General features: G+C 39.6%; 1 non-coding gene across 1 annotated transcript; it reads left to right on the top strand.

Moving 5' to 3' along the window:
• Positions 1-300: 300 nt before the first annotated feature.
• Positions 301-407, top strand: LOC112914612 (U6 spliceosomal RNA). Its single transcript, XR_003233888.1, has one exon. It is a non-coding gene; the product is annotated as a U6 spliceosomal RNA (small nuclear RNA).
• Positions 408-24,355: the final 23,948 nt, after the last annotated feature.

The following is a 24,355-nucleotide window of genomic DNA, read 5'->3' as shown; positions in this document are numbered from 1 at the left end:
CTAGGAAAATTCCCAAGTAGGTCCCGATGATAATCAGGTAAGGCTGTGTAATCACTTTTCCTTCTTGGTTCGGAGCAGATGAGAGTAATAGGTTTCTCTTTGGCCTTTCTTATAAGTTGTTTGTATGTCCAATAGGAGCAATAAACAATATATACAAGTACTTTATACAAGGTCCCAAAGTAATAAAAGATAGTTTTATATACTTCTCTGATGGATGGAGATTATAAATCCCATCCTTTATCATAAAACTCTGCCCCAAAGAAAGATAATGAAAATAGTCAGATACTATACTTCATTTTGGTGCTCGCTTCGGCAGCACATATACTAAAATTGGAATGATACAGAGAAGATTAGCGTGGCCCCTGCACAAGGATGACACGCAAATTCGTGAAGCGTTCCATATTTTTGAATTCAAAAAAAAATATACTTCATTTTGCTGGAATAAGCATAGGTTTGGGCCACTCTGTGTGTTTGCTCTAGAGAAATAACTATGATAGTCTCACATTTTCAGGTAAGGGCTGGACATAGAGCTGGTGATATTGATGTATTATTTCTCATTATGTTTGATAAGGAATAAAGGGCACATGAATTGATTTGATGGGCCTCTATCTAAGAAAACTCCAATCTTTTTTCCTCTTCTCATTGAGATTGAAAGAATCAGATTATCTTCTGGCCCAGGGAGAGCAGCGACTCACAAGCGTTGCAGACTCTAAAAACAATAGAATAAAAGACTTATACCAATGGAGTAGGGGGAAGTATATATCTTCCCAAATTTCATTTTGGAAGAGGAACCTGACAGCACAAATCAAATTTTCTGGATAAAATTACTCCCCCAGCCATCTGGATGTAGAAATGTAGGGAGAGAGGAGATCACAGTTAGGGAGACCAGGAAGGGGTCTATTTCAGGAGTTCAGGCAAGACACAGTGAGGGCCATAACTGGACTATTGGCTTTGAAAATGAAGATGAGGTGGCAGGTTTGAGAGCCATTTAGGAGATATGGAGTGGACTGGAGACAGAAAAGGAAGAGGAGGTTCCCAGGTTAATAGGGTTTTAAGTGTCTGGTCATGGGTAAAATTTGGAAAGATGGAAGAAAGAGCTGAGAGCCCCCAAAACTAATAATGTTAGGGACATACATTTCTGCTCCGAGCTCACCTGGCCCTGGGATACTCCTACTTTTACTAAATCTTGGGCTCACACCCTATCCAAAAGTGCAGTGAGGAGATAGGCCCAGGAGCTTGGAATCTATGGAAACGAGTGGAAGACTATTTCAATTTCTTTCCAGGAAGAAATATTGAGCATTTCAAATGAATGAGAGAAGGAGAATCGAACTACAGCCAGTGTCGTGGATGTCACCAAATGCTCAGCTTACTCTGCAGACACTGGACGTAGGAAATGGACTACAAGGGCTCCAGAGATGCTCAAGTGTCCTTGTGGCCTTTTTGGTTAATGCTGCGCATCTAATTTATTATGAAAAGGGTACAGAAGTGTTCATAATCCCAAACTAAACCCTGAGGTATTTGGGTGTTTGTTTCTTTGCTTGTTTAAAATATTGATGCATGGAAGCTAGAGAAACTACCATTTAGAGGCTGTAAGCTGTTGTTTTGACTCCCTAGAAATCATTTCATTTTTTAGGGCTACCTGTTCTCTTGTGGAGGGAGAGCCACCAAAATGGGTCCTTAAGTCATACAAATGCAAAGATATTAACTCAATGGTCTTTAGAGTAATATAAATACGCTCTATTTTCTATTTACCTGAACGAACATGGTTTATTATAAACCAGTAACATCATAGACTTAAGGATGAAGAGCTCAAACATGGGCCCTGAGCTTTATATGGTCCAATGATTCAGCTCTGCTCTGGCCATGCCTCTCCCTGTGAAGCAATTAATTTCTAAGCCAAGTGGATGTGTCCCCCTGGAGCACAACCCCCTCATACCTTACAGACTATGCACCAGGCAGGCTAATTTATACATCAGACACAGTAGGTGCAACGCCTGGGGCCTATAATATTGTTAGCGGCTGCAAAAATGTTTTGGTTTCTTTTAAAATCAGAAAGAAAAAAAATTAAAAAATGAACTTTTAAGTTGAAAATATGTTCCATATAATATTGACATATTTGTCTCTGTGTAAATAGTCGTAAGATGCAATTTTTATTTTATTATTTTTTTTAATGGAGGAAGGATGAACATAAAGGCAAGAGTGGCTAGGGCTTCTTGAAGACATAAAGTGGCCTTGCCTCTATATACCAGGACCCGACCCCAGAATTCCATGTCCAAATGGCCCAGCAAGCTTTCAGGGTCTGTGTGGCTCTCTTCGCCATCTCTTCTTTTAAGAGAAGACTGTCCCACTGGTATGAGCCCCTCAAAGCACAGCCATGACCACAGGACACTCTTAATATAGCCTTGGCTGGGCTTTGGATGTGTGGAGTAGTATGTCCCTGTATCAGTGTGTGGGGTTCCCTGTGACATATGGCATTGGGGGTAGGGTTAAAAGGGGCAGATGAGGGCTGTGGTAGTTCTCCTCACAGCATTGCATTCTGGTGTAGACTGTGTAGACAGAAATACTGAGCAGAGCTGTGTGACAATAGATGAGATAGTACTTTGAATGAATGTAGGATGTACTGCTGATCATTAAGAAGATAACGTTGTAAACTAAACCCATGAAAGAGATGTAAGTTAAACTAAGGCTAATAAGTTTTTGGTAAATTATTTAATGATGAATTTTATCTAACAGCTACCATTTATTTTCTCTTGAGAAGAAATTATCTTTGTTTAGGAAAATATATTGAAAAACCATTGAAATAGAAAAATCTAACATGCTGTGTGGAGGCAAGAATATGTCAATCTCCTGGGTCCTTAAAGACATCATTGAGTCACTGGGCCACTCTTGGAATCATCTTGTATCTTAGTTGTTGAACTTTCTTACTATCCAATATATGTTTAGTTGGAATTTTTATTTCTTGCATCAAGAAGGATCATGCCACAGGTCCATGAGCCAACCCCAGGCAGTACTGGGAAGATTCACAGTAATGTGACACCAATCCCAGAGAGGGGGATAAGATTCACTCCGTACCCTCTCTTCTAGCTTCATCCAATAGCAGAACAAGCCCTCATCTCTCCCCATTCCACCTTCTCAACAGCCAGGTGACACTCTTGTCCTAGAACAGCAGTGATAAATGTATCTCTCCCTCCATCATTTCCTCTCAAAGTCTCTTCTTTTCCTGTAGGCACCTCCCGGGGTTGTAATGTTATACCTGTTTCTTTATTTTGCTTGTTGTCTGCTTCAACCAACTTGACTGTAATTGTCATGATGGCAGTGGCTATGTTTCTTTTGTTCACCTAGGAATATGCAATGTCTATCATGTAGAGCCTGGCGTATAATAGGTACTCACTAAATATTTCTTGTAGCAAAGAGTGAAAGAAAGAGGGAAGCAACGGTTTCTCCCAAGACCGTGGGACATGGGTTCCGGACAAGCTGGGCCATTACTTCAGGCCCAGCCCTCTGCGTTAATGTGTATTCTACTAATGTCTCACAGTTGGTTACAACAGAGTAGATGTCCTGAGAGCACCACTGATAATTTCATGATTGTAGAAAGGGTTCAGTATCTGCCACCATCTGACATTGCAAGGCAAGTCAGCTCTCTTCCAATAGCCTCTTAGACTGCAGCCTTTCTCATCAGTCAACACATCGATCCATCACAGAAACATCTGGGCAAGCCAAGTTAATCCTTAGCTAAACTGGGATAGTGCTGATAAGTCAGCCTTAAGAGTTGAAAAACAGTGCTGCTGAAGGAGGGGACATTTTTTTTTTTTTCAGACAATGTGAGAGGCATAAACCTCAGCGAGGAGGCTTCAATCATAAGAAGATAATTTCTCATAAAAGCGTTAGCTCAAGCAGTCCAACTGTTGTTCTTGGACCAAAGAAATTCAGGGGAGAGAGCTCCTTGCTTACTTTCTCATCCACCCAAGTAGAAGTCAATCTGTGCCTCTGAGAGCTTAGGCTCCAAGCCTCAAGTTTATCCTGGGAAGCCCAAGGGTTCCAAAGGCCTCTTATGGGATTCACAGGGATAAACAACATCTTAAATATATGTTCTCAGAGGTCAAACCTCTGCCCCAAATCTGAAGATTGAAGACATTGCCTCTCTAATTCTGCTGGTTCCTCAACTTCACACAAGCTATTACAGAATGTAAAACTTGAATAATCTTTAATCATCTACTGTTCTGTGGTCATTTAGAAAATACAGTAGCATCCCTTTAATTAGAACAAAATGACAAAAATAAGCCACTTTTGGATTTTCTTGATAATGGTCAGACTAAACACACACACACACACACACACACACACCTCTCTCTGAGTGGTATTTTGTAGTAACTTTTCCCCCTTCCTTTTCACTGCATTTTAGAATTCTAATAAAGGCATTTCTGGAAATTTTTTAAAACTTTTATTTATTTTTTATTTATTTATTTTTTACTTTTATTTTATTAAAGATCTTATTTATTTATTCATGAGAGACACAGAGAGAGGGAAAGAGAGAGAGAGAAAGAGAGAGAGAGAGAGGCAGAGACACAGGCAGAGGGAGAAGCAGGCTCCATGCAGGGAGCCTGATGTGGGACCCGATCCTGGGCCTCGATCCTGGGCCTCGATCCTGGGCCTCGATCCTGGGCCTCGATCCTGGGCCTCCAGGATCACAGTGCCGAAGGCAGGCGCTAAACCGCTCAGCCACCCAGGGATCCCCTTTGTTTAACTTTTAATGAATCACCCACTTTGCGAATCAGTGGGGCTTGGGTGTGAGTAACTGATTTAAAATCAATGTCTCCTCAGTATATTCATTCCTCAAATAGCTGATGAGCACCAAATCAGAGGTCAGTTGTGGATAAGAGAAGCCATTGAACTAATTTCATCAGAAAGCTGTTTAATATAAGACATTAGGTCCTACAAGGTAGAATGCTCTGGAAGCCAGAAACCTGGGCCAACACCAGGTAGCTCAAGCCTGGAAACTGAGATCCCGGCTGTCACAGAGAAGCCAGGTGCACTCACGGCTGTGGGGCCCAGCAGGCACATGGCTCTACCTCTTGACACTGTGGTTTTCAAACCTCACTTGGGAGAGACAGTTTGGGAGGCTGTTTCAAGAGTGGACCTTGACTCTAAGAGAATCTGCAAAATAGCTTTTCTGTTGTCAGCTTTCTGGCCCCTGCCATAGAGCATGGTTTTCTATAACAGAGATTTAAGGTAGTTAAGTAAACCAATTTTGTGGTGTCCGGTATACATTCCTACCCTGAGGGGGATACAAAATGAATAAGAACCACTTCCTGTCTTTGAGGAGCTTCCAGTCTAGAAAGCAGCCGGCTGGGACACGTGGGTGGCTCAGGGTGTGAGCCTGGAGTCTCAGGATCGAGTCCCACATCGGGCTTCCTGCATGGAGCCTGCTTCTCCCTCTGCCTGTGTCTCTGCCTCTCTCTCTGTGTGTCTCTCAGGAATAAATAAAATTAAAAAAAAAAAAAAAAGAAAGCCGATGGCCACATGAGCAGTGAAGTCTATGCAGCTGCCAGGGACATGTTAGAGACAGATATTAACAGGGCTGCTGAGGAGTGATGTTTGCATCTGGGTTTTGATTATAAATTTGAAAATGCATAAATTAATGTGTTTAACTGTAAAGAGAAGATATTCTATTATTAACATAAGACAGCAAATATATTGATACATCCTTTAATTCCCTTAAGACAGCAAATATATTGATGCCTCCTTTAATTCCTGCTGTCCCAGGGAGACCCTCTGACTCCTCGTGAGATTCCTCTCCTGCCCCATCAGGAGGCATGCAGCACCATCATCTGCACTTACTTAGACCAAGGAGCAGGGCGGGTTACTTGGCAGCCGTTAGTCATCAGGCCACTGGCAGAGAGGACTGGCACACGGAAAGCCTGAGGCTGAGTTTACTGTTAGCCCTTTGAGTCACAGAGCAACCCCCACCACCTCCTCCCGCCCCCAGTCTGAACCCAGAGTCCTGTTCAAAGATGTTTCTCCTTCTCTTTGACTTACCTTCTGAATTCATTTTGGAAGAATGTACCAGGATCCTTTGAATCCTCCAGGAATGTTGAACTCAGTGAAAAGTGATGTGGTTAAGAAAGAAAATAATATGCTGAAAGATGTTCATTGCAAGTGGCTAAGGACATCAAAGAGATTGATGAATCTGCATTTCAAAAAGCTGGCAGGGGGTAACATTTCAGCTTACCTCATATCCACCCTGCTTCTCTACTGGGTGTTCACTGCCAATGATGTCTCTTCCTTCCCATCAGGACAGAATATGAATATAGCTAGCCCCAGGAAAGAGATGTCTGGGAAAGGTATTGTCTTCTTAAATCAAAGCAGCTCAAGGAAATTTGTCTCTTTTATTAACGATAGAACATAGTTGCTAACACTGGGTGAGCATTTACTATGTTTCAGGCACTGTGCCTAAACCCTTTATAGGGATTATTTCATTTACTCCTCAGAGCATTGCTGAGTGAGTTTATTAGTAGCTCTGTTTTTTTTTCAGGAAAAAATGAGGGGTAGTCAGATAAAGAAAATTGCCCAATTGTAAGTGTTGGAGCAAGGATTTGAGCTATGCGATGCTGACTTTTTAATTAAAAATTATAATAGGTTTGAGGTGAAGGGAAGATATATAACACATATAGTTTAGTGGAATCTATTCTTTTAGGACAAGCAAGAGAGGAGACATGCTTTAATAATATGCTGAAGTTTAGCTTCCATTGACAACTACAGATTGTTAAGAAATTGGTGGATAAAAGTGAATACCAGGGAAGAAATAGGAATAAGCAGCATAGGTAGGGCATGGAATGACACATCAGTGGTAGAGCCACAACTGCCACCGTCTTTGAATGTCAAGGTTTGAAGGAACCATGCAGAAGGTCAGGTACTGTGGATGACCTCAGATAAGTGGCTGCTCGGACCCTGCTCCCATATTAGCATCACGGCATGATCCACTTCAGGAGCCAGCTCCATTTTCAAATAATTCTTTTACTAAAAAAAAAAAAAAAAGAATTTTGTTTGTTTATTTATTTATTTATTTATTTATTTATTTATTATCCAAAGTCTACATCCCTGTAGTATCTGTAGCATTTATCTAGCCATTGTTACTGGTTCTATCCTCTGACATCATGTAAAATAAATCCAACCACTTTCCACCTGACAGCCCTTCTAGGTATTTATCCAAAGAAAATGAAAACACCTATTTGAAGAGATATATGCACCCCCATGGTTATTACAATGTTATTTACAATAGTGGAGACATGGAAGTAACTTATGTGTCCATTGATGGGTGAATGGATAGTGACGGTGTGGTCTTTATATATAATAGAATATTACTCAGACATTACAAATAATGAAAATCTTGCCATTTGTGACAATGGGGATGGTTGTAGAGAGCATTCTGCTAAGTGAAGTAAGTCAGATACAGAAAGACGAATACCGCATGATTTTCATGTATATGTTAAAAAGAAAACAAACAAAACAAAATGGAGATAGACTCATAGTCACAGGAAACAAATTTGTCCCAGGTCGGGGGAGCGGTTGGGGTGTGGCTAAAATAGGTGACGGGGATTAAGAAGTACACATTTCCACTTATAAAATAAACAAGTCATCCTTATCAATAAATAAGGATGTAAAGCACAACACAGGGAATATAATCAAGAATATTGTAATGACTTCGCATGGTCAGTCCCCTACACAGTAACTAGGGGACCATTTCATAATGTATAAAAATATCAAATCACTATGTGAGGCACCTGGCTGGCTCAGTCAGAAGAGCATGTGACCCTTGATCTTGGAGTTGTGAGCTTGAGCCTCATGTTGGGTATAGAGATTATTTAAAAAATATACTTAAAAAAATATCCAATCCCTATGACGTTCAGTTGAAACTAGTAGGATATTGTGTGTCAATTATACTTCAATAAAAATAAATAAAAATAAAGTTCTTCCCTCTCTCAGCTCCTCTAACAGTGCTTTGTACGACATAATTTTGGACCATTCATCAGTCATCCAGTCTTTCTCTTTTTAGGCACATTTCAGTTGCAATTTGGGGGAAGAATTTTGTTAGATAAAGTACATAACATTGAATGAGACATATTTAGGGTCTTTAAGCCTCCATTAGAGACAATTATATAAAATCAACTATTGTCAATAGTCCCCTTAAAAACGTATATTTAGGCATGGACTATTAGGAGGCTTTAGAGTAGAATTATGACCTCCCTTGGTCAGACACCTAAGTTTATATTAGCATTTTGAGTCATCTTGTGTCAACTCAGGCTCTAAATCTTTTCCACACCAATGGCTGCTAAGCCACAGACCAAAAGACAATCACTCTAAAGGCACAGAAGAGGAAAGAATGTGGGCTTTCTAAGTGTTTTCACCCATCTAGCAATTCGTGTTAATATTACCCATTCATTCATCACTTCAGTTACTTGTCCATCCCACAAGCATTTACTGAATACATAAATCCACCCAGTTATGCATAACATCCTTGGGTGGGCTGAATGTGAAAGAAATATGAGACATTACTCCTTGCCTTCAAGAAACCCATAATCTAGCTAGAGAAGGGAAAAAAATGTACAAAATGAGATGAGTTCTTGACACATCATAATGGAAAAGCATGGTATTGAATCAGAAACCCTGAGTTCTAGGCAGAACTTTGATTTAAGCCAGTCCCATCGCTTCTCCAAGCTCAGTTTTTGCACATAAATAATGAGACACTTGGATTTTTCAGGTTCTTTCCAGTTCTAAGGATCTATGCTTCTAAGTCAGATGACTATCAGCTTCTTGAGGGTGGGAACCACACTATATGTTTAAGTGAGTTTTCCATTAACTGTATAGTTGTAACCTGCAATATCAATTAATACATACTTATTGAGTTGGCTCATTTTAGTACTACCAGTAGCATTTATCTAGCCATTGTTACTGGTTCTATCCTTGGATTCAGTTTGGGGTAGAAAAAGAACCCCAACGCAAGCCCAAAATAAACATGGGAGTTCTTACTCCAACGGTGACTAGTGTGAGGGTCCAAAGATTTGCACACATGGTCTTGAAGCTCAGGTACAGAGATAACATATATGCCCCCACATAGGCCATGATTAAGGGGTGAGATTCAAAGTACACACTAACTATACACACTCTGCCTTCTATTTTTCTGCAGAATTTCTGCCCCCTCTCCCTTTAGGTCTCACACCTTCCAAAAAGCTCATTTTGTTCCTTTTGCTCCCTTACCAAAGTGTTTGGTGGTCTGTTGAGAAAAGCTGGATGGAGAATCTATAGTGTCCCACTTGAGCAACTCAAGAAATATTAATTGACTTTCTCTCAAAAGTGAGATAGTCCCAATACTAGCAACAGTATCTTCTCACTGAGAAGACAAGTTTTCCTGCTATGGAAGCAAGCACACACACACACACACACACACACACACACACACACACACGCATGCACACACACACACACACACAATTACCAGGTATTTGCCCTGCTAGGTTAGTCTTTATGTAGCTATCAGTACCGACAGAAGGAAGGCTACAGAGTAATATGCCAGGTGAGGTGAAACAAAAATGGTGCTTGCTGTTTGGAAGTTGAGTTTGAAAAGCTGCTTGTGTGGGGGAAGGGGGAAGGCGATAGGTTTTCTGGAAGACTCTGAATGTTGAACTGGTGAGTTTTAATTTGATACAAGAGGGAGCCACCGCAGGACTTTTAGCCATTGCAGGATTATGTCATGTATGGTAGTTATTTATCCTCATGTCCAAAATCCTTGCTAGACTGTAAACTCCTGAAGGTGGAAAAACACAGGAAGCAGGAAGACAGGCAAAGGGCTGGTCCCCCCAACTCTGGTGGAGTGGTGAAAGGCTGTTTTCCTACATCACTTTTAATGAGGAGACACACTGTTGCTGAAAGAGCCCTTGTAAGTGATAGTTAAAATAGCTACTTGAAATCTACAAAGTCTTGGTTTTGAAAATAACTTAGACTCTGGAAGTTGCTACCCTGGGAAAACTTGATTCCCACCGGCGTCCATTTGAGAGACCGAGAAATAAAAGCTCATGCAACTTTGGAAACACTTAAGCAAATGGCATTTTGATGAGTTAACTGTAAGTAGATAAGGAACACATGGATTAAATCTTCCACAGAATACCCATTGGCTTAAAGCGTAAAAGTCCAGTGTTGTTGACATCATGGAGTTTGGGTTTTGCTGAGCTCCCTATCTTTGGAAAATCAGTTTAAGACTGTCATCAGATGTATGCAGCTGTGGGTTTTTCTCATATCTGCTTTATGGTTTTATGGCTTTCAGAGTGAAGCCAAAAGTCCTCCAATAGTCATGGCAAGATGAAGATCTGGAAATTTTTGAAAGCATGTTCCCAGGCAGACCCATCATGGGTACAGCTTTTTATTAGCTGGTACCTACCTAAGAGCCAAAGTTACAAGAAAACTAATGGAGAATTTGTGTTTAGAGACTGTCCTGGGTCACAAACTTTGCTGGAATATTGTAAATGGAAAATTTGGCCATTTCTGGTTTTCCTATGAATTTAAACTGCAATTAAAATGGAAAATAAAACTCTCAAAAATTTCTGAGCTCATGCATCTAAGTAGCGATTGGAGGGATGTTTTGCAGTTCAGAAAACACAGGATCATGGAAAAAAAAAATGAAGCAGATCTTGGTGGTTGATGAGCCTCTCCTCCAACTATCCCTTTCTAGCATCTGCAAAGTTAACAGTGACAACTGGAGGCACTGTCATCGTTTTGCAAGGAGGTCATGAGGAGGGGTTGGGGGAATAAAAGAGAGGCTAGGCAACTTTCAACTTTCATCTTTTAAATGGCAGAACAACTTTGGTGAAAACCGTGCATTTGACATTTTAGGAATCAATGTTTAGTTTGCATGCACAGGATGGCTGCATATACATCATTCATTCTGCAAAGTGTCTGCATAAAACATTCAAAAGCTCGCACGCAAAACATCCTGACATTTCAAGAGAAGTGACCACTGAATTAATATTTGTATTATCTCTAGATCCATTCCTTTTTGCCATCTTTCAAATTTGATTGTACCTGACATTTCTAAAGGAAGCAAAAGTTTTCCATTTGGGTTCAACATTTTTATGTTGTAATTGATGGATGCAAAAGCTACAAGAGACCATATACGTATCAGCTTTGGCAACATTGATTTAAAAAAGATTTTTATTAATAGGACAAGGAATGTCAAGAAAATTCACAGGACCAAGTCAGAAACCTGAACGACCTGAGGATGTTTAAGATTTATTTACATAAAACTAATGATTATTTAAAATATGGTGCATATAATTCAAATGAGAATAATAAATGGGAAGTAGTAGAGTGAATTGATTGGATTCACTGTTTTGCTCCTTTCTGGACATATTACCTTGAAGATAATTAACTTCTCTAAGACTTATTTCTTTATGATACCAGGATACAGAGTAGTTCCCGCTTACCCACAATTTTGGTTTCGATTTCCATGATTTTGGTTACCCATGGTCAATCACGTTCTGGAAGCAGATAGTCTTCTTTCTGACATATGTTGGAGGGTCAGTAGTAGCCTAATGCAACGTCACGATGCTCATGTCATTCACCTCTCTTCATTTCATCATGCAGGCATTTTAACCACTTCACATCATCACAAGAAAGTGAGTAGAGCACAGTAAGATATTTTGGGAGAAAGACCATATTCACCTAACTTTTATTAACATATATTGGTATAACTGTCCTATTTGATTATTAGTTATTGTAGTTGATCTATTAATGTGCCTAATTTAAAAACTAGGCTTTATCATAGGGATGTATGAATAGGAACAAACATTTATGTAGAGGGTTTGGTACTATCCAGGGTTTCAGGCAACCACTGGGGGTCTTAGAACGTATCTTCCATGGGTAAGGGGAGCTGCTATAAAAGGACCTACCCAATGGAGTTGCTACGGTAATTAAGTGAGATAAAATATGAAGGGGTCCTAGAAAGATGCTTCCCTTAATAAATGTTGGCCCTAACCACTTTTGACATCAACAATCCTGTTGTTGCTGCTTCTGTCAGTGACAGCTGCTACTGAAGAGAATAGGACAAAAGGAAAAACAATCAAGTCACATATTTTTTTTTTCTGACAATGAATCTTCTCATGTGTGAGTAATAACTTTATGAGAGACAGAATGGAAAGCTGATAGCACAAGGAAGACAAAGTGAGAGGAAGAGTTTCTATTATAAAAATACTAACCATATAAACCACTAGATACCTGAGCCCCTTTTAGTTTTCCTCTTAGGACAAGATCCACCAGGTTGTTTGGTCAGAAGCATTGATGTATGTGGATGGACACCATTATGTTTCACTTTTATGCCTCAGCTTCTCTATAAACAAACCAAAATTGCCTGTGGCCCACACAAAAGAGCATAAACACTTCACTATGAGACTGGGTGGTCGGCTAAGTGAAGCTCATTTCCCCAGACTGAGTCCTGAAAGCTTCTGGTGAAGTTTCTACTGAATGGACCATACAACCATATACAATGAGGACACGTTTTTGGTTGTGCTTGAGAATGGTCTGATCAGCAGGGAGAAAAACTCTTCCATGCTGCAAGTGGAGCTACTGAGAACTCTCTCCTGAAGTGGTAAGAATTTTTTTCTTTAATTGTCTCAGAAACTTTTCTCTCTCTTTCTTTCTTTCTTCTTTCTTTCTTCTTTCTTTCTTTCTTTCTTTCTTTCTTTCTTTCTTTCTTTCTTTCTTTCTTTCTTTCTTTTTCTTTCTTTCTTTCTTTCTTTCTTTCTTTCTTTCTTTCTTTCTTCTTCTTTCTCTTTCTTTCTTTCTTTCTTTCTTCTTCTTCTTCTTCTTCTTCTTCTTCTTCTTCTTCTTCTGCTGGCTTCTTTTCTTCTTCTTTTTTACTTTGTTAGCAATAAAAGATGGCTGAGGCGTAATGACATATTTAAACAGGAGATGGCATCTTTGTATGTCTGATTACAATGGCAGAGGAACCAACCATAGGATAATAAATGCACCTGAGCACTAAAGTACAGATTCTATTAGCTACCTGGAATTCAGCTCTCCCCATGGCCAGGCCCTATTCTAAGGGCTTTCCATACCCTTCTTCCCTGGATCCTACAAACAAATCGATGTGGTTTTTATTGCCCCCATTTTATGAATGAGGTGATTGAGGATTAACAAGGTTAGGTGACTTCCATCAGGCAAGGGAGACAGATGGTAGACAAATAATCACATAGACAAATAAACTGTATGAACTTTACAACTGGAGCCACTAGAGCATAGAGGTGAAGGTTCAGACAGGAGTCTGGTACCTCACTGCTTATGTTTGATCCTAGCTCTGCCACTTATTACCTGTGAACTTGGGCAAATCACTCAAACAGTATGTACCTCAGTTTTCATATCTGTAAAGTGAGATACTAAAAAAAAATAAAGTGGGATACTAATAGTGACAGTCATGTGGATTAAATGAGTTAATATACTTTTAGTGCTTAGAAGAATACCTGGACCATCATGAGCCCTTAGTATCTGCTGGCTGTGTTATAATTCCTCTCTTACATATAAGAAAACAAGGGCAGAGAAGTCAAGTAACTTTGCTAAGGTCACATTACTTATTGGGGAAGGAAGGCTTGAATCTGTCCTGAGATCCTAAGACCTACTGTCTTTGTTATGCTACTTCCTAAACAAGCCCTAATCAGGGGGAAAGGTGCTCCTTCTGGACAAAGTGGGAAGAAGGAGCCATGATAAGATGAAACAGCAGCATGCATAGAACTCCACAACACTTGCTGTGGTTTCTGTCGCCAGGAATGGAGGGAATGATGGTGTCAGTATATTGATGTCATCTGGACACACAGGGAAGATGTCTTCCTCTGACTCTTTGCCATCCTCTGACAACTCCTGCATTGTTCCATGCTCAGCATGGTCCATAAGAAACAGTTTGGGGGCACAAATGCACCCAGTCCGCCATGATTATGAACACTTGGTTTGACAGGCAGATGGCAAATGGGATATGGTCTTCAGGCCTCCAACTAGGGCTCCATAAAAGTCTCAATACTGAATGACTACAGTTTGACCAAATCTAGATGACCTTATATCACTTGAAATTTATTTTAGAAAATTTCATATCAAAACCTGGCATATTTGACTTTTCTTTCAGAATAATGTGATGGCCAATCTAAAATTCTCAGTGCTAAGTTCATATTCTTATTCCATGTGATGAATATTTATGAATATTTAAGTACAAATTACCTGGAATGAAATTCTTTTACATAAGTCTATCTTTACTCCTATTCTTTTTCAGTAATAAAAATTTCCTTCATGTAATTTCTTTCAACAAATCTAGTGTACTATGTAGTAATCCTAATTATTTTTAGTAGAAATATACTTCAGAATGTTAGTCTTAGGCTGGGTTTGTTAGGATAGTAACTGTCTTCTACTTACAGATATGTAACATCTCTAAGGGAGGGTGGGGGGAGAAGAAGAGAGGGAGAGAGAGGGAGAAGAGAGAGAAAGAGGTAAGAGACAGAATTTCTATTTTCTTTAGTGCATCAATTTTATTTTCCACCAGTTACTAGTGATGCCATTTAAACTCTCTGAGGTTTGATTTTTCAACTGTAACCTTCTTTGATATCCAGGGTTATGGTGAGGCTCCAATGAAATAATATTTAAAAATTTCTTCATAAATTCTCTGTGATTGTATAAAGAATTATAATTATTAATATGTGTCTATCTAGTAAGTAAGCATATACATGGAATGAAATTGTGTGGTTGGGCTCTTAGAACTCAATCTTAGTCTTTGGAAAGAACATATACCTTTGATGTGGTAGGTTCTAATAGCTTTATATATTCTAATAAGACATTCATTTACATATTTGATATTTGCTTATGCTGAACCCATGGCCCAAATCTAGTGACCTGCTAAAGCAAAATGATATACAACCACCCTCTACAAGGATCTTATAAGAAAAACATGGAGATATATAACTGTCACACAGAGTTGAATATCAAAAATGCCATGAAGTGAGGGGTCAAGCACAGTTCTGTGGCTATATGGGGTTAGGATGGGGACCAGCAAATTACTTCCAGTAGGTCAGAGCAGAAAATGAAAATGTCCAGCAATGTTTTGCGAAGAAGGAAGGCTTGCCTGGTCCCTGATGGTGATGATACCGTGTGTGGGTGCTGGAGGTGAGGAATGGAAAGAGAAAGGGGTGAGTAGAAAACAGTGTTCTAGAAGAGGTCAACTCTATGATCAAAGACATGAAAGTGGGAATATTTTAGACTGCTCTTTCTCAAAGCATGAGTTGGGGATTTGTGAGTTGATGAACAATGTGCATGTTCCTTTATGGGTTCTTGTGGGAAGGAAGGATGATGTGCAAGCTCCTAGGTTCTCATTGTTATGACTAAGAGCAAATTATTACTTACTGAATAAGTGAATGACTAAAGATGACTAATATTTGGTATATATATCAAAACTTGTAAATTTCTAGATTTTCCTGATTTTCCCTAAGTCTATGACTATCCTACTGAGGAGTCTGACTACCAGGATCAAGTTCCTGCTGTCTTTGTAGACACGCAGATAGTTGGATGCCCCCCTCCTCACCATTACCCCTCAGGCATCCCCGGAGGTGAAATTGTTATTTGTGCACTGTAGGTATTGTCTTCAGTGGATCATGGCTTTCAATTTTTCCTCTTTTATTATGAATTTATTTTAGGTTTACTCTTGTTTCAGTTTTTGATTACTGCATGATTGCTGGGCTTTTGCCATTTTGATAATTATTGAGCTTTTTCTAACTATATGTCTTATCGCCAACTTCTTTTCTTTTGCACAAAGTGAATAAGTGATATAGATGGGACCACGTGTCCTCAGTTCTGACAAAATATATCTCTCCTACCCTGTATGAATCATGTGTTTTCCCACCCTGTCCTGCTACCTTTGGATAATCTTGTTAGCCTTCAGGAAAGAAGGTGATGTGAAGGTAAAACACAAAGTTCCTGATTAGGTAGGCCAGGGGATGGCTAATTATGATCTATGGATCAGATCCAGTCTGTTGTGTTTATAAATAAAGTTTCATTGGAACACAGCCATAGCCATTTCTTCCTATATGACCTAAGGCTGCTTTGGCACTACAGAAGAGACATTGCCAGGGTTGAGACATTGCAACCGAAGTCCCAGAAGTCTTAAAATTTTACTTTTTGTCCCTTTACAGAAAACATCTCCTGACCCCTCCTCTAGACCTTAGGAGTGAACTATTTCCCAAAGGAAAATCTGATAGCTCATTTGGGGGAAGAAAATGTGATATGGGCATTTCTAGGAGGTCAATCAGAGCAGGTTGTGGTAATTCACCGAACGATTCCTTCAAAACTCAGAGTGATCTGATCACTTTAGGAAAGACTATGTTACAAACCTCTTTCATCCTGAAAGGGCACAATAAAATCTTTGTAGGTGAAACAGAAGTACACCTATGTAATGTAAGTGATTACTTGAGTAATAATAATACAATGTACCCACATAAAATTAGTAGTTCTTTAACTTTTCAAGGGTTGCCTATTTTTTCAAATTCCTCCTTTATTTTTTATTTCCTCCTTTATCATTTTGAATCATCAGGCAAATCTACCTTTTTGTGGAGAAATAAGCTCATCTTGAAACTTTTCCCTCTGTCCTTCCGTCTTCCCCAATTATTGCTCCTAGTCTTCTGTCACTCATATCATACATCTTACAGCAAATGGTGTTCGTATGTCTTCTGGTTTATTAGAATCTCTAGATGGGTTTTGATGGCCTTCAAGATGAATACAAATCTTTGGGATTAAAGGCTAAGTCTGAGTTTTATACTCAGAATATTATGTAATTAATACAAGCCTGGCTTAAGCATTTTTTTGCCTTTGATAGCAAAAATGTCTTTTTTAAAAATAGTTTTTATTTATTTATTCATGAGATACACAGAAAGAGAGGCAAAGACACAGGAAGAGGGAGGAGAAGCAGGCTCCATGCAAGGAGTCCGATGCGGGACTTGATCCCACGACCCCGGGGTCATGCCCTGAGCCAAAGGCAGACACTCAACTGCTGAGCCACCCAGGCGTCCCAATAGCAAAAATGTCTTAAACACACCAGTCTTGTGAAGTGTCTACCTGAGATTTCAGGACCTTGAGTGGCTTCCTCAAATGCTTGCAGAGGGTCGAATTGGCTATGAATGCAGCTCCAACTGACACCATGCTTTTCCCCAGAGTTCCCAGATAGGACCCTCATTTTGTTCACATGTGTTCTGATTTTCTTACAGTAATGTCACTGACTTTCATTCCCCAAAACATTCTATGCTACTGGATTCAATAGCTGAAAGTCCATTTTGTAGTCATGCCATTCAACTCTGACGGTTGTATAGTTAGATTGATTAGGTGACTGAAATAGTTCATAACTGGGCTTAATCCTTTATTTTAAAATTAATACTAAAAGATCATCACACTTTATTCACTGAAATTGTGAAATAGTTCAGATTATACTGGGAGGTATTTCCGGCTTGTTGGCCATGTTAAATGGGCAAGCAAATTGTTTACTTCTCACCAAATTTTTATTTAAAAACCCAAATTTCACAACCAGTACAAATTTCCCAGGAAGTGTTTGTTCAAAGTGGATTCCTTTTAGAAATACATGATATATTTCTAAATTAAAAAATTAATCTGAGAAAACATCAATGTTTCAGTGTAGTTTTAGATTCCACTGGTTGTTTTGAAAAAGCGTGATACATCTATTTATATACAACTCAACATTATAATTAATTCCCAGAGCTTAGAAACCCAGAATTTACTCTAATGGGGTTTTGTTGTTATAAAAAAAAGATGCCACAGTAAGGAAAAATACATGGTTCTAATTATTGTGCTATTTTTTTTGTTTTCTGAGATATGTTTTTCCATGACACTTCAATATTTCTTTTGCAGGTGGTCAGCAATTTTATTAACAATTGGCAAACCTACTCATACAAAGCCAATATTACCAAATTATAAAGCAAGTCACTAGAGAAGAAAAATTAGGCTACTCACGGGATTTACAAAATCATTAATGTTTGAACTGCTCTGAACTAAACTGTAGATTACAATTTTAAGGGGGAGGGATATGTGATTTCTATTTTCTATGAACAGCTTCCAAGTCTACTTTAAGAGCATATGGAAATTGAAAATATTCCTGATTTTGCAATATGACTATTGTCTTTGCTCAGGATTATGAAATAGTAGAGGATGCAATCAAAATAGAGTGCAAATTATGAAGGTACATGTTTAAATTATAACCTTGGCTCACATTGCGGTAGCTTCTCAAATTTTTTATTTGGTGAAATTAAATCTTGAATACTATAATTCTGAATTTTCCGAATTTTAATAAGACTTTTCTGAAGTCTTTGGGGTAACAAATGAAATTTCAACACTGTGAGTGACTCACATCTGTTACTTCACATGGTTGTTCTTGGAGTTCACAGGTCAGCATCTTTCCTCATGGGGTCTTTACCCCAAGCTTCCTTGCTCAGATCCATGCTCCTCTCTTTGCTGAAAAAGATTCTCCCTCTCCTGTGAACCTTGTACAACTTCTGTAGATGAACTGGAGATAATGTGTCCCTTTCCCAAGTAAGGGGAACTGGCCCCTAGAGTTCTGGCACCAGCTTTGAGCCTATTGAGTGGGGCTCATGAGGACTTGGCATAGCAACTAAGAGCCCTGATTACCACCTTTTAGACTTGAGGAAGCTAGCTGTGTACATATTTTCTTCCTGATACTTCCTGATTGTACAACTGAGGCAAGACACTTCATATAATTTGCCTATCTGTCCCTTTACCTGCCATTGACATGGTGGCATGCACATGTGCAGAGCCTGGACTTCCATATCCCCAGCACAACTGGAGAGACCACTGTCTAGCCCTCAGAGGGGAAACATCTGTAAACACCCTCTTGGTTCATCTAATAACATTTAAGATAATGAAGTGGAAACTAAAGCCTAGTTGATGAATGTGGGTGTGTATTTGGGATGGTGGCTTGGAAACCGAAAGAAGAACCAGAGCATGGACCAACTCTAGTCTCTTAAGAGCACAGTCCTAGTCATTAACATTCTCTTCTCCTAATAAGCAGGAAGATAAAATATCGAGATAAGAATACTCCATGAATGGTGAATGCCTGGCTTTGGTGTGGCTGACCACTCACAAGACAGCTACTCACTGGATCTCCCTCTTATATTCTGAGAACCAATTCCCTAATCTTTGTAGTAGGGATGCTAAGGATGAAGAGGTATGACTGGAGATTTGGTGGGGGACCAGCCGGTCTTTCTGCTATTATGAAAAACCTCAAACTATTGGAAGATAGTTTGGTAGTTTCTTCCTCAAAAACGGAATATACTAATACCACATGATCCAGTAATTGTGCTACTTAGTATTTATCCTCATGAGTTGAAAACTAATGTTCACACAAAAACCTGCCATGGATATTTATGGAAGCTTTATTCATAATTGCCAAAATTTGGGAATAATGAAGATGTCTTTCAGCAGGTGAATGGATAAACCAAGGTATATCCAGGCAATGGAATAGTATGCAGCACTAAAAAGAAATGAGCCTTTAAGCCCTGCAAGAACATGGAGGAGCCTTACATACATATTATTAAGTGAAAGAAACCAATTGGAGAAGCCTGCATACTGTATGATTCTATTTATATGACATTGTAGGAAAGACAAAACTGGAAACGGTAAAAAGATCAGTGGTAGCCAAGGATTGGGAGGAGGGAAAGATGAGTAAGCAGAATGCAGAGGATTTTTAGGGTGGGGAATTGTTCTGGATGATACTTTAACGGTGGGTACACATCATTATATATAGTCATTAAAACTGATAGTAGGTACAGTGCCAAGATGAGCCCTAAGGTACAGCATGGACTTTGGGTGATCATCCTGATGTGTCCGAGAAGGTTCATCTATTGCAACAAGTGGACCACTCAGGTGAGGGATGTTGATGGTGGGAAGACATGCATGTGTAGGGCCAGGATGTATATGGGAAATCTCTGTACCTTTCACTCAGTTTTGCAACTGAGTGAAACTGCTTAAAATAAAGACTACTACTACAAAAAAAATAAAATAAAATCTTCAAATAGCTCTTAAGCAAAGGCTGAGCCAGACCCCCCAGGCTGGGCTGAAGCCAGTGCTAGGAGGTCTTGGAGGTGGTGATGGTGGGGAGTTCTCACTGGGCTTAGAGAGCCTGAGGGAAATATCACCCAAACAGACCAGGGGCTTTGTGTGTGGGCGTTGTACTCCTCTATCTTTCATTTGTGACATGAGTTGCCCAACTCTACCCAACTCTCTATCGAGACCTAAGGTCCACCCTCTCAGTGGGGGACATTGGAATGGGAAGCACATCCTCATGGCTTAAACTAATTTATAAGCTGAGAATGTGACAGGAGAATTATTTTTGAGATTTTAACTTGCAGTTTGCTCCTGTTGTGTTCTTTTCTGATGCCCCCGGATACAGGCAGGCATTTTGGATTCCCATCCTCCAAAACGTTTTGCAGGGGAGAATGCAGGAGCTGGGGAAGTCAGCGTTTTATTTGTTTTGTCAACTGCAGTTACTTAATATTGCCTGTGAAGTGTCCTGGGCAGAAGGGAAATTAGGGCAGAGCATGTGAGAGCCACTTGCAGGTGGGATTTCTGATACTGGAAGGGGGCAAAAGTTAAGGCACCTGCTTCATGATAGCACCCAGGGCTGCTGAGTTCTGCACCATAGCAGTCCCTGGGTACAAGGCAAGGTCCCAAAAGAATGACTGCATCAGCATCAGAAAGTTGTACTGGGTACATGACTGGATGGAGAAAACCCTTGTGTCCAGTACAGAACTAAGGCAGCAGAGCCAGCAGACACAGAGAGTCCAGGTAGGATGGGACAAAGAACTCATGGCAGTGGTGACCGAGGAGGAGTGTTTGAAACTCCAGGACTTTCATCACACCCAATAATAGCTGAGATTAAATGGAATCAGATTTACATTAACCTAAAGAAAATAAACACACCCCTTATAGCACACTAGCGGTTCTATTTGCAGATACTTACCCACAACATCTGCCCATACTGTGGACAACCTTTAATGAGATATGACACAGGGAAGTACCTGAGACCCTCAAATATCTCCATGTCAAGTGATGGTTTTTGCTACACATGCGTAACTAAGAGGCCCATTTCACTAGTTTGTCAAAGAAAAGGAACACCAAAGACCAGGTCCCCATGGTTTGCAACTGTTTGCAGCTCAAATATGGATTTTTTTTCAAGTTTCTATTTTTCCCATCGAAGTTTTAAAATTTTAGAGTATCGGTTCAGCCCAAGAATAATGCTGTTAATAGTCATTGTGGTTATGCTAATACGACCACTATCTCATAAAACAAAAACAGTGCAAGAGAAGAGACAAGTTTCTCATACGGAGGAATCCTAAATCATTTATGTGAATATATTGCCCTTAAGGAAAGAGAGCATGATTCTCTATTCCTTAAATGTGCACTGTGCACAGTGAATTCCCAAAAGTATGAGTATGAGTCTGAAAGGGGGAAAGAGAGTGGCTTCAGAGTGGAAAAACCTGATAAGCACTACATTGGCCAGGTGAGCAGAATTAGCATTCACAGGGACAAAATCATGTCGATAGTACATGCCCTTGGTATGATGTGTGGAAAGTGGTGTTTTGCCTCTATTATCTTCCTCCTAAAAACCCATAACTCCATATAATCATGAGAAAAACATCAGCCAAATCCCAACTGACATTCTACAAAATACCTGACCAGTCCTCCTCAGAACTGTCTAGGTCAACAAAAACAAGGAAAGAGTGAGAAACTCACAGCCCAGAAGAGCCTAAGGAGACAGGATGACTAATTTAATGTGGTATCCTGACTGAATCTTAGAACAGAAAAAGAACATTAGGTGAAAACTAAAGAAGTCTAAAATATAAATTACAATTAATACTTTGTGAATACAAATCGAAAACAAACTAGGTTGTGACCAATATAACATATGGATGTAAGATGTTAATGGTAGGGGATTTCTCTGTACTCTGCTCAACTTTTCTGCAAGTTTAAACTATTAATGTTTATTAAAAAGATAAAATGAATCAAAGCAGCTCAGCAGTTTGAGTGGATTCATCTAATATTACACAAAAATCCTAAAAGTTTTGAGAAAGATGTTCAGATTATTCATGTCTATGGCTAAGTTTATACGCTGTCTTTAGGTCACAGAGCTCCAGCCCTCCAGAACAGGATTTTGTGGTGGGAAAAGATTTTATGCACTCCACATTCTATTTTTCATAGAGCCACATAAAATTAGATTTATTTTTTATTTTTATTTCTTTAAGATTTTATTTATTCATGAGAGACAGAGAGAGAAAGAGAGAAACAGAGAGAGAGAGAGAGAGAGAGAGAGACAGGCAGAGGGAGAAGCAGGCTCCATGCAGGGAGCCCAACATGGGACTCAATCCCGGGTCTCCAGGATCATGCCCTGGGCTGAAGGCAGGCGCTAAACCACTGAGCCACCCAGGGATCCCCCATAAAATTAGATTTAGACACCAACTTTGAATTGTTCTAGTGCACGTGTCTTATTTACAGAAGTGTACTTTTTTTTTTTTTCTTATCAGCCTATATCCTTATGGGAATAAAGCTACCCAGCTTGTAAACTGCAGAATTAAAATTAGGCCAGTCCTCTTGCATTATACTCTATTATCAAAGTGTTGTTACTATGCTTTGGTAATTATTTAAATACTTTTTATGATCACAAGAAGATTTCAATATACACTTAATTATGCCAAAATCTTTGAAGTAATAAGAACCCAACTATTTCCATCATTAGTTTTCCTGTCTTTGTCTTTTGTTTTTTTTTATTAATGACATACACCAATATTGTGAAGCTTTCAACTAATACCAACTTATAATGAAAACCAGCAGCCTCCATCTATCATTTCTGACCTTCCTGTTCCATTTTCTGAAAGAAACCCGTTTAAACTCTTCTAGCTGACTCCTTCTTCTAGAAGATGCTTCCATAGTCCTAGATAATTAGCTTATATTACTATTTCTTGATTTAAGTATTTTGGATATCAGCTGTTGATACTTTGTTTTGGTAGGGATTTAACGCCTATCACCGCACTACTTTTCCCCTTCTATTCATTCAGGGTCTACAGCACTAGTTTTAGTCAATTCACCAGGGAGTGAAATTATGGGCTGAATTGTGTCCCTGCAAAAGATATGCTGAAGTCCTAACTCCCAGTAGCTGTGAATGTGACCTCTTTTGGAAGTCAGGTCTTTGTAGATCTAATCAAGTGAAGATGAAGTCATTAGGAGAGCCTCAATCCAAAGTGACGGGTGCCCTTGTGAGCAGGGGAAAACATCACGTAAAGGTGGAGGCATACAGAAGGAGGGTGCCATGTGGCTGTGGAAGCAGAGGCCGGTGTGATATGAATGCCATCTAAGGAATGCCAAGGATTCTTGACTACCACCAAGATCTTGGGGGAAGAAAGGTCAAGTTTTACAAAAACATGGCCCTGCTGGCACCTTTTGGGTTTCTAGCCTCTAGAACTGTGAGTGAAGCAATTTGTGTGGTTTTTAAGTCACCCAGCTCTCTCATGGCAGCCCTAGCAAACTGATAACATGTTCTTGGCTCATTGCCTTATGATGATTGAGCTAATCACTTACATAAGTTTTATACACATCTGCTTCAGAATACTCAATGGGACCATCTGTCCCCTCAAGGTCTCTTCAGGCAAGCTCTCTTCCAGAAGTTTCTGCCTCCTTGCGTTAGTCTGGACCACTTTTCTATCTGCTCCACCCATTGTCATCTTCCATCTCATCACTTTTTTTTGTTGTTGTTGAAACCACAGTTTCCTGTGGTTCTGTGTCTTCTTCCTTTATTTTTGTTTTTCTCCTTCATTTGCCTGGTGCCTATTTTCCAGTAATTTCCTCATGGAAAATAAAGGGAAATAAAAGATGCTTGCAGGCATTTCTCCCCAGCACCCAGCATTGGTGTTGCTGCTGAGAAGCTGTTGGTGCTCTGATTCTGTTTCTTTATACATGACCTACTGTTATTTCTTAGCATTTAAAAGCTTCCCTTTATTCCTGGCATACTAAAGTGTTATGATGATGTGCTTCACTGTGGCTTTTTTCCATTCCTGGGCTGTATACTTCCAGTACTGTGTCTGTCTGGAGAGGAGTATCCCTTAATTCTGGATCTCACTGGTTTCTTTTACTGGTGAGTAGTAACATCCTTATCTACTGTGCCCTCTGTGCCTAGTGCAGAGACTCTGGGATACTTAGCAATCAACTAAATTGTTATTGAATGAATGATAGGAAAGACTGGAATGGCCTTTGAACTGGCCCTTCAGAT

The sequence above is a fragment of the Vulpes vulpes genome, chromosome 5 (genome assembly GCF_048418805.1).
Source record: "Vulpes vulpes isolate BD-2025 chromosome 5, VulVul3, whole genome shotgun sequence".
Lineage (NCBI taxonomy): Eukaryota > Metazoa > Chordata > Mammalia > Carnivora > Canidae > Vulpes > Vulpes vulpes.
This window is presented reverse-complemented; position numbering and strand designations above follow the sequence as displayed.